The sequence below is a fragment of the Stegastes partitus genome, unplaced genomic scaffold (genome assembly GCF_000690725.1).
Source record: "Stegastes partitus isolate 25-593 unplaced genomic scaffold, Stegastes_partitus-1.0.2 Scaffold44, whole genome shotgun sequence".
Lineage (NCBI taxonomy): Eukaryota > Metazoa > Chordata > Actinopteri > Pomacentridae > Stegastes > Stegastes partitus.
Window position 1 is genome coordinate 1,118,024 of NW_007577775.1, and position 12,693 is coordinate 1,130,716.

At 39.8% G+C, this 12,693-nt stretch overlaps 1 long non-coding RNA gene across 1 annotated transcript; it reads right to left on the reverse strand.

Annotated features, from left to right (window-relative positions):
- Positions 1–3,486: 3,486 nt before the first annotated feature.
- LOC103375793 (uncharacterized) lies at positions 3,487–5,065 on the reverse strand. The gene is made up of 3 exons (XR_521252.1): positions 4,987–5,065; positions 4,726–4,837; positions 3,487–4,214 (listed from the first exon to the last, which is right to left on the reverse strand). It is a non-coding gene; the product is annotated as an uncharacterized LOC103375793 (long non-coding RNA).
- Between the last annotated feature and the right edge of the window lie 7,628 nt (positions 5,066–12,693).

Here is a 12,693-nt window from a genome sequence, read left to right on the forward strand (position 1 = left end):
TATTATTTACAGTGATTGCCGGAGGATAGGGGACGAGGGTGTCAGCCGTCACAAGGGAGAGGAGTTGGGGGTTGGTGGGAGGGGGACCAACAAGTTTCTGTCAGCACCCAAAGGACAGGAGGCCAGCTGAGCCAGTGTTGTCTTTCATTCCTGCTGACCTGTTTGAACCACAGTGGGCCGTCCGCTGTCAGCCTGTTTAGACAGCTAACAGTCTGCTTACTCTGTAGCCAGACTGTCAACAGCACTTGACACTTAAGACGGCACTTAAGGCACGAAAGTTTTGTTTACCCTCCTTTTGGTCTCCCTCTCAAGTCAGTGACGGTATACTTCTATCAACAGCTCCGGCGAAGATGAAACAGAATAATAATTACATGCAACCATGAGAAAGGCCGCTGTCCTCTTCTCACTTCGTCTCACAGACCTCATCCTTATTGTAGCGAGGAGGAATTTACACGTTAATTGGGTTGTGATAGTAAGACCTGCAGGTAGAAGGTAAAACATTCACCCAGATATGGATTATGACATATTGTCCAATTAAAACCTAATCGGTTTGTCAGGTTCCACTTCGCTGTAGGAGGTGTTCACACGAAACACAAAGCAAACTTTAGAGACGCTTATCAAATGCACTGCATCTACATACTTGAAATGTCTGATACAAAGACAGGCAAAGATGCAAATGTTTTAGTTTTACTGTAGAAACTGCAACTTGTACTTTTTGCCATTAACAACTATTCAAAGTTTCTGTTGACTTCTGCTGTCAAATGGGGGAAATCGAAGTTAAAACAAATTTCACTCAGTGTTTATACTTGAAGCTGTAACTTCTCATTACAGTCAAAGAAAAATAAATGCTTCTTTTACACGTAACTCTGTGTAATTAGGTAAGTTTGTGGTATATTTAAATTGTTTGTCACATCCAGGAATATAAACATATACTTTACAGCTTTCCTCAAATAAAGAAGTTATACAAAGTAGTGTATAAGAATGAGGCAAAAAGCCTGGACTCCAAACGAGGCATGTCAGGCAGGTAACGAGCAATGTTTTCTATGGGAGAGAATAACTCCCTGTTGTGTCCAGTTTTGACTTTAAAAGTTTGCAGCACTTTTATATGCCCACTAAAGATGTCTGACGCAATAAAATAATGAGGACAACTGAAAAAGAACAATATGGGCTCTTTAAACTAAGAGGTTCAAGTTGATACAGAATGCAGATTAATTAATTATGAATATATTAACGATGTAAAAAAAAAAACTGTCTTCTTTGTGAAAAATGTTAAATTAACTTGGATTAAGTTGGCAGAAGTAAAAAGTTGGATAAACTCAGAATAATAGATTGTATATAAAAAGGTGGACATGTAACCCCTGGGCCTGGTAATTGAATAAGTGCCTTCATTGGCCAGCAGGGGGCGACGTCTGTGGTTCCACAAAGAAGTCTGACGTAGAGACGTCTATGAGAAAATGACCCTACTGCTCATTTGATTTGTTACCTAAATAAACACTTTCCCAATGAGTTTATGGTCTAGATCGATAATTTTAAATCTGCTGTAACATAGCAAGGTGTTCATTTAGTAACTTATGTAGCAACTTAGATGATAAACGAGATAATGCTTTAGGTTGTGGATGCTTTGTGTATCAGTACCAAAAAGAAAAGAAAAGATGGTAACACCTAAATTCCAAACTTGGGGCTTCACAGAGGTATATATACCAGTGGGTGACATTATAATTGTTATGCCCATATTTCATATAAAGTCTATGGTAAAAACATTGATTTCATTAATTAAGCTAAATTGTCTAAGCATCTTTCTAAAGTTTGCTGCCATGAAATTTTGGGGTTTCTCAACTTGAAATTTTTACAGTGCTGATGTAATTTTATTTAATTTTTTTAATAAAAAAAAAAAAGAAGCTTGTGAACCTATTCAGTATAAGAGCAGAAAATATGTTGAGTTCTCATCCATTTAAGAGTCAAATAAATATGTTGATTTAACTGAGACAAAAATTGCTTTGTGTTTAGTCTGAGCACGTTCATCACACATTTATATACATAAAAAAAAGTGTTTGTTAAATATGTGTAAAGACAGAAATTAGCGAGCTTAGCATAAAAACTGGAAATAGGGAAGAAACAACCTGGCTCAGTAAAGTGGTAAAAACAAAAACAAAAAAACAACTACTAGCACCTTTCAAGTTCAGTAACTAATCTCTTATCATCCCTAAATCCATGCAAATCTTTTTTGTACAACCAACCAAATTGCAGGTTTACAGGGAATTACATGCCACGCTATTGCTCTAAGATGCAACGATTTCTCACTCATCATTAGGAGATTGCCAAGTAACTAGTTTAGACGTGCAGAGAAACTGAGAGACAACAAGATACAACATTAAAGCTGTGTATCTGGAAAAGAGAAAAAACACACACACACACAAACACAGCAGGATTTTGAAAATATGTCCCTGCTCCTGCATCTCTCACTTCACCACTCTCTAACCATCTATGCTTGTTCAAAAATAGTCAAGTCAAGAATGTTTTTTGCTTTACACAGGACTAAAACCACACTCTCCTGGTGAAAGTCCTTCATTTCACCTACATCCGTCTCCCAGTGTGTATTTGGTTGCCCTTCATAAAATCTAATAGAAGTTCAGTTTCCTCTCAGACAACTTGAATTAAAATATACTGAAAGGTTACAGTTGAATTTATGCCCATTGACACCAAAAAAATACTGCATAGCCCAGCTTTAATGATTTGATTAGATTTTATTTAGAGGCCCTTTTAAGTATTTTTAAACCTTTGGACATAGTCAGCCTTACTGGTTGCCCTTTAGCTGCACTAACCAGCCTCTGACTGTAGCCTTGTAATTACTAGACAGATAATGAGAAAGGTATTGATTTACTCATTTAGGACATGTAAAGTAAATAGGCCAAAATCTCAAACTATCGCTTGAGGTCTATATAGAAATAATTTATTAAAATAGGCATATGAAAGAAATGCTAAATGAGAAGAGGTCAAATTCACGTAATGTGAGGCAAAATTTTCCTTCAGCCTGAACAAACCTTCAGTCAAGAATAATGAATTTGTCTTGACTGGGTTACCATAATTGTTTGCAATGAAATAATTTGTAAGATATTAAACAATAATGACTTCAAAATGCAGACAGCAGAAGATCTGCTCTCAGATTTTGGGCATGAATGCTTTAATAACAAGTTAAGAGCTCAAACCTGCTTGGCTCTGTCACATCCAGTCTTCACCAGTAATTGTACATCATCAGGACATCCATCTTTGAATATTCTGTGCGTTCTCTTTTCTTTGCTTAAGTCACTGGCATCTTATCAGAGCCACCGCCAATAAAAAACTGCTTTCAAATCGTCTTCTAAAGCCCCTACGTCAACATCTTCTACTGTAACAAGGAGCAGCAGTGGTCTCGTCTGAAGGAACTATGGAGGCAGAAACAGGAACGTCTGTGTTTGCATGCTCGTGTGAAAGATACAGATGAATGCGTATTGTTTCATGTCTTGTTTAATCATTGGAAAAACATCTATTCCCCACAGATACCATCCAGCATACTTGGCGATAAAACTGAAGCGTATCAAACAAGATGTATGAAACTTGCATGTCAAACAGCTCCGAACAGGACGACTTTTAACCGACTGCCACAGTGGCTTCTCCTTTTGACAGAGTTGGATATGTCACAGGGTCCCTGTTCGATCACTCAGGAGGCACCGAGGCAGTGATGTGAAATGGAAATCACTTGGTATTTAGTTTGATATCAGTGTCTGGGACACCTCTTGAACACCACACACGTAAAAGTTAAACAGCCATTGCACTTGCTCAGAGTATAAGGGGGGGAAAAAGCCCAGAGGCACATTCCATAACTGGGTTACCAACAGCTGTCTCTTTGACAAGGGTTGAAATTTGTGAAAACAAGACCTTTTTTTTTTTAAAACTGCTATAATTTATTCTATCTCTGAATCACTTTTACTGCATTCCAGACTGTACATATAAGTTCACATGATAAGAGCACCTCTTTTGTTGTTTCTTATTTCCAGGTTACGGCTCAGGTTCCGGAAATCTTTGCACTGCTTTCCTTTTGTCTATAATTGCATGTACAATGGTATAACCTTTAAACTTTAGAGCCTATACCATCGCAGGGTAATTCTTCCAAAAAAAAAAAAGAGAGGGAAAAAAAAAAGGAATCACAAGCTTGATCACGCAGCAGCATCAATGTTCTGGGAAAAGAGAATGACAGGTTATTTAGTGCTGTTTTGATATTTGAGCCTGAGGAATGCCTACAGATACAGTGATCCCTCTGTCTGAGAAGGAAGCTTCATAGATGAGGTAAGACTGCTTACAGCTATGAAACAAAATCTGAAACAGATTAAAAGACATTTTCCTCAGCTTGATTCATATTTCTTTCAGCTCGCCCAGGTGTTACACCTCAAAACAGGGAGGTGAAGAGAGCAGGGAAGATGTGCAAATACGCCCTTGCATGTTTTGGAGACAAAAACACAAAGAGAAGAAAAGAGTTTTTTTCTTCTTGTTTTTGTCAGTTGTTGAAGCTTTCACCACTAACATTTTAGATTTAACTTTCCAATATCTTTGCCACACTGTTCCACTGTAGATAAAGCCTGATGTGCAACACTGTGTAAAGACATATGAGGGGAATTACATCAGAAGCAGAGAAACAAACTTGGTCTTGTGGCGTCTGCAGACACTGATTGTTCCAGCTTGTCTTCATACCTGTTCAGGTTTCACTGCAAGGCTTGTCAATCCCTCCCAGGACTTCAAACACAGCACTGAATCCTTCACCTGCACCTTCACTCAATCCCTTCGCACCTTGCCGAAAAAAAACCTGCAGCACAAGTAGAAAGATGGTAAATTACCCGTAATTACCTTTATTTGAGCTCAGCAAAACAAAGACATTTTGTAGTGCTGTTGTGTTGCTATTGGAACATCACACCCAAGCCAGTTCTCTCTAATTGCAGTCGACATGCTTCCTACCTGCTCTGCAACAATGGTGAAAACTTAATTTGTGGCTGTCTTCTTTGTGCTAGCACTGAATATAGAAGCAAATAAAAATGGCATCTTCGGAATGACTCCACACGCAGTTGCACGGAGTGAAAAGACAATGACCAAACTTTGCACGACACGCCTTCTTTTAGTCTAGAGAATCACAGGTAACAAAAAGCACAAGACAATGCCGCTCCCATGCTCGCTCCTTACACTACTCTCATGCTTGCCATTAGATGTTCTCATTATTCTCTCCCGTGTCTTAATGCAAAGTGAAAACAGATTTGGACAGCAATGAAAAGTTACCCAATCACTTAGATCTCAAGCGCTCTGTGAAATCCGTTTATCCCTGATCATTATGACAGTGTTTTTCTGTCTGTATCGATAGTCATTTCCTTTCTCCCTGCAGCAGCCTTAGAGTCTCCAATGCTGGCGCTGAGCACAGCACAGCCAGCACAGTCCCACGGAGTGCAAGCAAAGGAGGAAATCAATAGAGAAAATATCGCTGCAGGCTCACACATTTTTATCTTGCTTTGAACGAGTCAGCTTTAATTTTGCTTTGATCTCAATTTGCTGCTTTTGGGATAGCTTGGCTGCACATTGAACCAGGAGGAATAAGCTTCCACCAGGGCTTTCTTACAAAAGACCCTTTCAACTGAGGCCTTTATTTTGCCTATATGCGTCAGTGTCCATTACTGGTTTACAAGGAATAAAGATACGAGGAATCAAAAACAAACTAATATTAGAGGACTCGGACACACTGCTGCACGTCTCATGCAGACAGTTCGCCAGCTGAATTTTATCTTTTCTAGTCAGCGAGGATTTACGGACAAGCAGAGCAAAATGTTGGACAATGTTAGCGAGGGGCCACAATAAAGAGATCTTTAGTGTTGCTGTCAGAAACAGCTCAGTGGTGTTGTGGGGTAACAGGTTGACATGATGCACAGCTGGCGTTGTTCTCACTGCTCTGCCAACCACACCGCCGCACCACTCCGCTCCCCCACACATCATTAGAGCTGACACACCAAAGGGATGGCGATATTATAGCATCACCTAAGGTCTGCTAAAGATGTCTGCCCTTCCCTCATCCTTTTCCAAACCAGTGCATTCTTAGGAGGGGAGTTGTTTGGGAATTTGTTTCTCTTTTATAAAGCAGAGACAAAAGGGTAGGATAAATGACCAGGCAGAGAAAAGACCAGCGCCTTGCTGGGGAGAAAGGGAAGGGTCTAATCTAATTTGGTTAGAGGAGGATGTGTATTGTGTGGGTGCACGCACGCGGGGTGTGTGCGCACATGCACGGCCACGCTGCACAGTGTGAGGGGACTGTGGGAATGGGACAGGAGGGCTGCGCTATTGAATGGAGCCTCCAGAGCCAGAAGCAGTGGGGAGTCTCCCCAGACGCGCTGATTCCAGGCCGGCCACTCAAAGAGGGATTAGACCAGAGAAGGCCTTCCTGATTAGCAATTCACACTCAAGTGCCCCCACAAGGACCTCGGGTAATAATATTGCCATCAGTGTCCTTCACCGATACAGGCAATAAAAAAGTTTACCCCCATTTTGACTTTTTTCCTCCTCCTTCATCTATAACGTCCGCTAATTGCTCTCATGTTCCGAACAACTTTGCAGAAAAGTCGATGAAACTCTCCACTGGCTCTGATGTGACTTTCTTAAACAAAACAAAAAAAAAAAAAGCATTTTGCGAGCAGTTAACTGAAACTGTTTTGGTTCATTGCTTCGTCTCAAGCTGCTGAACTTCAACAACCCCTCCCCTCCTTTTCTTCCTCCTCCTCCTCCTCTTCTCCCACTACTTCTTCCTCCCTTCCTCTTTGCTGTTAAACGACCACCACATAAAAGAGTATGATGTAAGAACAGCCCACTAAACTAATATTGCTGTTTCAAAGCAGCCTCAACACAGATGTTATTGAGCTTCATAACAAACAAAATTCATCACAGAAGTGTTTATTGCAAATTGGCTGACAGCCTCTGTGTTCATATAAAAGTCCACCATCCTTATAATTATACTAATCTACTCTATAAACACTTGAAAGGTTGCATTAATGCGCTGATGCCCTCTTATCAGCCACAGCACACAATGAATGAGGTCAGAGGGTTAACCTTCAACTGAATTGACTCGGCTCATAATAACGGCAGTGAAACAAAGCAGATTTTAAAGGAGCAAAGTGAAAAGAAGAGTGATACAAATTAGTCCTCATTAATAACTTACTTTATTGAACTATTGAAAGCCATATGAGCCAAGAATACTGCAGGCTTTGATGTTGACAGGGCTCTTAAATAATTAATTGTTTGATTCATATGCATTTCCTTAAAATGTTTGACCTTTCACAAAAACTGGTCCTCTTAATAAAGCAGCAGCATTTCAAACAGGACAGAAAAATACCATGTGTACTATTAAAGCCGGTTATATTTGCAAGCAGTTCTGCAAGTACAAAGAAAAAATCTTTTAAACTGAGAGATGAGAGAGTTTTGCTTTCTTGTTTTTAAAAAATCATAGTTTTACTATGAGCTTCTACATGTCCGTGTCCAGATGTAACTGCTTTTCCATCGCGTCTTTGGTTTTTGGCACCAACCTCTTCACACATTGTTGAGTGGCAATAAGAGAGAAAATAACAGATTATGTTGATAAATAGGATCATCCTGAGCTAAACGCTGAATGCGTGCGATCAGGAGGGAGAACAGGATCCTTGGACAATGTGCAGGGCATGTGGACAAATAGTCTCACCTCCAACTGAGTGTGTTGTTTCTTCTCATTGTGCCCTCTGAAAGAGTAGAGGAGGGCCTTGGTTAAGAAGATTATAGGCCTACCCCACCCGTACGTTTAATCAACATGCCCTTTCAACGCCGGCAACAATGCCAAACATGTCTAAAACGTCCCCCATCTCTCCCATAGCATACCTCACATGTTGGAACAGCAAGCGAGCCATCTAACCACAGCAATTAACAGAAATACTGTGATTACTTTTACTGATACCGAGTCGGCGTAGGTAGATCAAGTTTCCCATTAAAGAAACTGATGGCGTCAATTTCAGAAATGTCACCATCGCACTCATGTGTTTGATCTAATTTCAGGCTGCGCAAACAAAAATGTATTAGCTTCAGCTCATTTTTACTGATCAAGATTCCCTTAAGAACCCAAGGAGCTTTGCTTCCTCACCCTTCATTTCTTTCATCCATGGTTAAATATGTAAATAAAATGTCTAAAGTCATTCTTCAAAGGGGAACAAAAGAAAAAAGGGGGCTGAGGGAAAAGACAGCCATAAAATTCCTCCGATTCTCCATAACATTAGCCAGAGGGGGGCCAGCTTCCAGCCAGAGCCTAGCAGCAGGGGAGCGAGCTCGCTCCATAGAATCACACATCTCAAATCCCACACACAAAAAAAATAAAATATCTTTTCAGCTTCAGCCATCAAAGGGCCCTCCCTTTCACTTTATTAGTTACAGAATTATCTCACAGTTGCTGATTTCTCAGAGATGGAGCAGCGCTGCTTTTCTTCGTCGCACTGTTGTGGTTGCAAAGATGAGATAAAGTTGCTGTGTGTGCGAGAGAGAGAGAGAGAGAGAGAGAGAGAGACAGAGGGAAAGCGTGTGTGTTTTGCACATGTGTGAGTAGGAATGAACTATAGGAGGGGGTATACGAAAAAGGGGATGCTAGGGAAAAAAAATCATAAAAGAGACAGTGGTAGCTGCTGAGGCTACAGATGCTAAAGACTGAACAAGCCTGATTCCTCCCCTTTTCTTCTCATTTTCAAAGAGATATCATCATGACCGGCAAAACAATCATGAAAGAGAGGGAGGCAGGAGGAAAGACAGGACGAGAACAGAACAAAGGCGATGAATTACAACAAGCAGTAGACTGTGCCTTCTTATTAGACTGTGTGACAATTTTATCTTGTCAGCTTCATTACACCAAAGGCAGCGATAATAAGGGCAGATACTTGCTTTAAAATATGCCAGACATGGTTTCCTGAATGCCAGATGATCAGTAAACGGCGAGCAGAACCGGCCCTGCGAATGCAATGATATGATACCATTCTTCTTCACATTAAAGCTGTCGTCTCTTTTTGTTCTACTTCTGCATATCAGCTACATAATAAAAGTCTAGTGGAGCGGGAGGGACGGAGCAGGCATGTCAGCTGTTGTCCTTATCTTTGTGAGGGGGTCAGAATATATAAAACGAACGCTGCGACTGCATATGGGCTTTTATGCATAAAGAAAACGGTTTGCATATCTTTTTTCTTTTTTTCTACCAAGAGTTTCTCTTCAAAAAATGATATCTGTCAGGAAATCAAACTGTCGTAGCCGCTAAACCCTCAAGCTGTGGACATAGTAGCAAATAAGCATATAAACAGTCATTATTTTCGAAAAAAACAACTGAAGAACATGAAACATTTTTTTCCTCCTATTTAAGTTCAGACCAAATCTCCTCAAACGTTAACAGCTGGATGTGTGAAATCTGAGCAGCACATATGCCGCATAGGAGGAGGGTATTGTGTTCATAAGTGTATTCATACCCTATATTTATGCTCCTGCTCCACACACTGAGCGCTAACAGCTGAAGTGCCACCGCTAAGATATGCTGTGCTTAAACCATTTAGGCACGCTGGTGCCAGGTTTCTCATCTTGCCCGGACACATTTCTGAAATAGTTCTAAAAGCACTTTAGTGTCTCTTGTAAAAATGTACTGAAAGCACTCCTGTTTACTTGTGATCAGTATTTCACCCTTGATGAAGAACATAGCCAGGCCTGCGCATAAATCTTACTGCTACAAACTTTTTACAAGGTAACGTGAGCGAGGCCTGGAGGAACTCACACACATACACATAAAAAAGGCAGAAAGTCCCATAAGCTGCTCTTCTGTCAGCCATCCTACATGAACAGGATGATAGCAGAAAAAAACAAGATGGAGTTCTGGGAGTGGAACAGCAATGCATCTTTAGGATTTGCTTATGTTGTTGTTTATTACAGAAGACTATATGTTGTGCCCTTTTTTGTTTTGTGATACTATGTGACTTGCTGCTGCATCTTCAGTGGGCATGCTCGCTGAAGGAATTGTTTCGCTTTAACAGGCTAATAAAAGCTCATCCATCCATTCATTTTCTACACCACTTATCCTGCTCAGAGTCACAGGGGGCTGGAGTCTATCCCCGCGCAAGAGCCGATATACACACCGGACAGTTTATCACAGTGCCAGACAAACATATTCTACTTATTGTTACACGTCGCTGCAAAGTGAGAGGAAACCGGAGCACCTGCAGGAAGCGAATGCAGACAGAGTGAGGGCATGAAAACTGCACTAAAGTGCACTTTATCAGATATCACAGATTGAATGTGCAATCACTCCAAATTGTTTTGAAAGGGGGAAACGCTTTATTCACAGCACTTATTAGTGCCTTTTTGTCTGTGTAGGAACAGTAGCAACTAAGCAGGACACAGTGATTTATTAATGTTGTACAATGCATTATTTTAATGGTGTTTAATCATGTAGTTCATTCATTCATTTTATTTAATTATAAGCCCCATCATACGGGCCAAAACACTGCAAACACCTGCTACAGTGTGTTCATGACACCAAGTGTAACACAAATAGAGAAATGGACATCCAAGCAAAAATGTTAAAAACACAGATATTGTCCAGATCTGCCGAGAATACCGATGTCACTGTAAGAAAGGATAAGCAGTACCTGAATTATTGATGCGGGCTTACTCCTGTGGGCTTGACAACAGAACAATGTCAACACTTTAGGCTGACATTTTCAAAAGGAATGTAACCTTTTTTATTTGTTTGCAGGATTGCTTCCTTCATTGAAAAAGACAGGAAATGACTGCAAGGTGTTGTTGAAATTCACACAAAGAATATTGGCCCGACAGCTCGGATCCATGTGAATCCTAAACAGATCCTAAAATTGGATGTGTTTTCATCAACATCCTTGTACATTTTTCTCCATGAGTGTTCTGGTGCTTCAAATAAATAAATAAATAAATAAAGCAGGTAGTGGACAGACTGACAAATCAACTTTCATCTCTTTGTCAGGTGAATTTTTGGTTTCCAAACTCACCTGGAATTAACTGTTCACAAGTGACTACAGTATATTCAACTTCCGTGAATCAAATAAGATAAACTGCATCCTTTACTCAAAAACTTGAAGCCTGTCTGCCTTCTTTACATTATATGTGTCTATACATGACTGTATAAAATATTTTTTTAAAACATATGTAAAGATAAAACCTCTTCTAAAACACATCATTTCATACCCCAAATCATATCAACTATTAAAACATGAGGCCTTTGTCCCTTTTTTTGCCTGCTGTGGTAGAAGTGAGGTTCAATTTCAAATCAATCTTATCTTTCTGCTTTGGTGATTAAATTTTACTTGAAATGCCCTTGAAACTAATACTCAAATTTTGGTGAAAGTGTAAAAATTTGGTTTGCTGCGTCTTCAGCATCGTGCGTCTAATATCCACGTTTCTTCAAAAAAATTCTGTTGCAACTCAACCACCTTTGTATTTATTTACTTATTAGAATTACAGTCAAGAAAAGTGTAGTCACAAAATCATGTTTTACATTTGACATTAACGTAAATCAAATATTCAAGGTGGGAAAATGAATGCTTCAAGTTAATCTTGTTAAAAATTAAATTGCAGCAGTGCACATTGGTCATTTGAGAGAAATCAGCTGATTTATGTACGTTTTTTTTGTTTTTTGTTTTTGGATCAACTTAATTCACTTGCATGTTACCAACTGAAGCAAATAATTTACGTTTTTCCAACAATTCTTGCTTTTTTTGTGTAAACCTCGCACCTAGTTTAAACTGAATCCACCTTGAGCAGCTGAAATATTGATGAAATGCTAGTTAGATTTAAAGAAATCAGGATTGTGGTTATGTAAAACTTTGAGTGTCCATAATGAGGACCTTTGATTCATGAAGCATTTTTCTATTTTAATACTTCATTGGCTATTTCTACTCAGGTTTTGGAATGTAGTACTTTTTCTTGTAGCACAATGTCTTTCCACTGTGGTTTTTATTACTCTTACTACTTAACTAAGGGATTTTCTCACTTAACTGGTCAATAAACTGCTGGATGTCTCTGGAGAACATCATCATCAATTGAGAACTAGTCTTTAGCACTCCAATATTCTTTAAAGAGATAGGGTTTAGAAGTAATATGAGAACCAAAGTTACACTGACACAACCCATGATGAAAAAGTTGAAAAATGGTAATAAAAATTGTAGATATTCGTCATGCTTTTTTTCAAAGGGAAGATGCTCTGTAGAACTTCCTTTACAAAGAAAAAAAAAGAGAGAAGGGAAAAGAGAGGGGGGAAGAAATGCACACTGTCGTGCATTCATTTTCCTTCACACACGTGCACACAGTTAAAACGTTGCTTGTGACCAAAGCTTCGGTCTTTGTGCGCCTCTGAACCTTTGCGCCTCTGAGCCATGTTGCGCAACATCTCGGGATTCTCCTCAAAATGTGTCTCCGTAGTCGAAGTTTGTTGCCTGAGTCCAAACAAACAGAGAGAGAGAGAGGGAGAGAGAGGGAAGTTTGCTGTGAGCCTTTGAAACTGCTGTAATGAACAAGCTGTTCCGCACGATTTGAAAATAATCCGCGTGTCAGTGTCATCTTTCTTATGCAAAGTAGCTGTCTTTGAAGGCGGATCTTTTGGCAGGTTAGACCGGG